Raw genomic sequence first — 2,500 nt, 5'->3', positions numbered from 1 at the left:
GCCTTAGCCAACGCCGGGCAACGGCCGTCATGCGGCCTAAGGCCGCCATGAGGGGCACCGTCGTGCGTTTTTCCAGCATGGCTACAGAGGTTTACCCGTTGCCTTGGGAACAAAACCCCACGGCAGTCGTGCGTTTTCCTTGCCATCGGTGAGGCCGTCGTGCCCATGCTTAAGCCAATGCAAGGCAACGGCCGTCGTGCGGCCTAAGGTCTACCGCCTAGCCATGAGGGGCACCGTCGTGTGTTTAACTTGCCGTCGGTGTGGCATCGTGCCCATGCCTTAGCCAACACAAGGCAACGGCCGTCGTGCGGCCCAAGGCCCACCGCCTAGCCACGAGGGGCACCGTCGTGTGTTTTTCTTGCCATCGGTGTGGAATCGTGGCCATGCCTTAGCCAACGCAAGGCAACGGCCGTCATGCGGCCTATGGCCGACCGCCTGGCCATGAGGGGCACCGTCGTGCGTTTTTCTTGCCGTCGGTGTGGCCGCCGTGCCCATGCCTTAGCCAACGCAGGGCAACGGCCGTCGTGCGGCCTAAGGCCCACCGCCTAGCCATGAGGGGCACCGTCGTGCGTTTTATTTGCCGTCGGTGTGGCATCGTGCCCATGCCTTAGCCAACGCTAGGCAACGGCCGTCGTGCGGCCTAAGGCCAAACGCCTAGCATCGTGCCCGTGCTTTAGCCAACGCAGGGCAATGGCCATCGTGCGGCCTAAGGGCAACCGCCTAGCCATGAGGGGCACCGTCGGCCGTTCTTCTTGCCGTCGGTGTGGCCATCGTGCCTATGCCTTAGCCAACGCAGGGCAACGGCCGTCGTGCGGCCTAAGGCCCACCGCTTAGCCATGAGGGGCACCGTCGTGCGTTTATCTTGCCGTCGGTGTGGCATTGTGCCCTTGCCTTAGCCAACGCAAGGCAACGGCCGTCGTGTGGCCTAAGGCCTACCGCCTAGCCATGAGGGGCACCGTCGGGCGTTTTTCTTGCCGTCGGTGTGGCATCATGCCCTTGCCTTAGCCAACGCAAGGCAATGGCCGTCGTGTGGCCTAAGGCCTACCACCTAGCCATGAGGGGCACTGTCGTGCGTTTTTCTTGCCGTTGCCTTAGCCAACGCAAGGCAACGGTCGTCGTGTGGCCTAAGGCGCACCGCTTAGCCATGAGGGGCACCGTCGTGCATTTTTCTTGCTGTGGATGTGGCGTCGTGCCCATGCCTTAGCCAACGCAAGCCAACGGCCGTCGTGCGGCCTAAGGCCTATCGCCTTGCCATGATGGGCACCGTCGTGCGTTTTTCACGTCGTCGGTGTAGTGTCGTGCCAATGCTCCGTCATGCGGCCTAAGGCTCACCGCCTAGCCTTGTTTTCGCTTATTTTTATCTTTTTAAGCATACATGTTGAGTCTCGTTAATGTCCACCGCCGTATGTCTTTGAAATTCATAAATTGCTTTTTTTTTTAATTAAACTATATTTTTGTATTTTTTATTATTTTTTATTATTTTTTTGTTTTTATTTTTGTTCAATTCAATCTTGGAAATTTTTTATTTTTTTTTATTTTTTTTGTTTTTATTTTTGTTCAATTCAATCTTGGAAAATTTTTATTATTTTTTATTGTTTTTATTGTTTTTATTTTTGTTCAATTCAATCTTGGAAATTTGTTTTATATTTGTTTCAAGCACCCATGTGTAGGTGTGTTAAATACACACTAAATTGCCATCTATTGGTGGCTATATTTGTGAGACGAAAAGGGTGTGGGTCTACTAACGGTTTGAGTTTTTTAGTTTCAAGACTATCAGGGAGAGTTGAGATGCTTGACCTGTCAAGGCCATAGGAAGGCCGTCGGTACTAGAAACACGTTAGACATCATCGTTGGGCATGTAAGGGCACTTAAATTCTTTCTTTGCCTCAAAATTTCAAGAGTCGGTCGGTTGAGCGGGCGTCGTGCACGGCGGTCGTTCGTTTACGTCATTTTTGTGTGTGCTGCGTGCCTTACGTTGCATGATCTTGGCATCCAAGCTGGCATCGGTGACCGATTGGGGTTGTCGATGCACGGCGTGGGTGCTCAGACGGTGCAGTTCGTGACGGCGCGTGGGTAGCGGTGGGCATGTTTGGGCTGGTCGGATCCCCGCTGGTGCGGTGACGTCTTCCTTCACATTCCCCTTCAATCGTTGGCGCAAGAGCAGCATCGTTAGCCTTGGCCGCCCACGGGTTTCCTGTGTGCCTTAGGACGGACGACGGCCGTTGCCTTGCATTGGCTAAGGCATGGGCACGACGGCCTCACCGACGGCAAGAAAAAAGCACAACTGCCGTGGGGTTTTGCTCCCAAGGCCACGGGTAAACCTCTGTAGCCATGCTGGGAAAATGCACGACGGTGCCCCTCACGGCTAGGAGGTGGGCAATAGGCCGCACGACGGCCGTTGCCCTGCGTTGGCCAAGGCGTGGGCACGACGGCCACACCGACGGCAAGGAAAATGCACTACGGTGCCCCTCATGGCTAGGCGGTTGGCCTTAGGCCGCAC

Source organism: Coffea arabica, chromosome 11e, assembly GCF_036785885.1.
Source record: "Coffea arabica cultivar ET-39 chromosome 11e, Coffea Arabica ET-39 HiFi, whole genome shotgun sequence".
Classification (NCBI taxonomy): domain Eukaryota; kingdom Viridiplantae; phylum Streptophyta; class Magnoliopsida; order Gentianales; family Rubiaceae; genus Coffea; species Coffea arabica.
Note: the sequence above shows the minus strand (reverse complement) of the source record.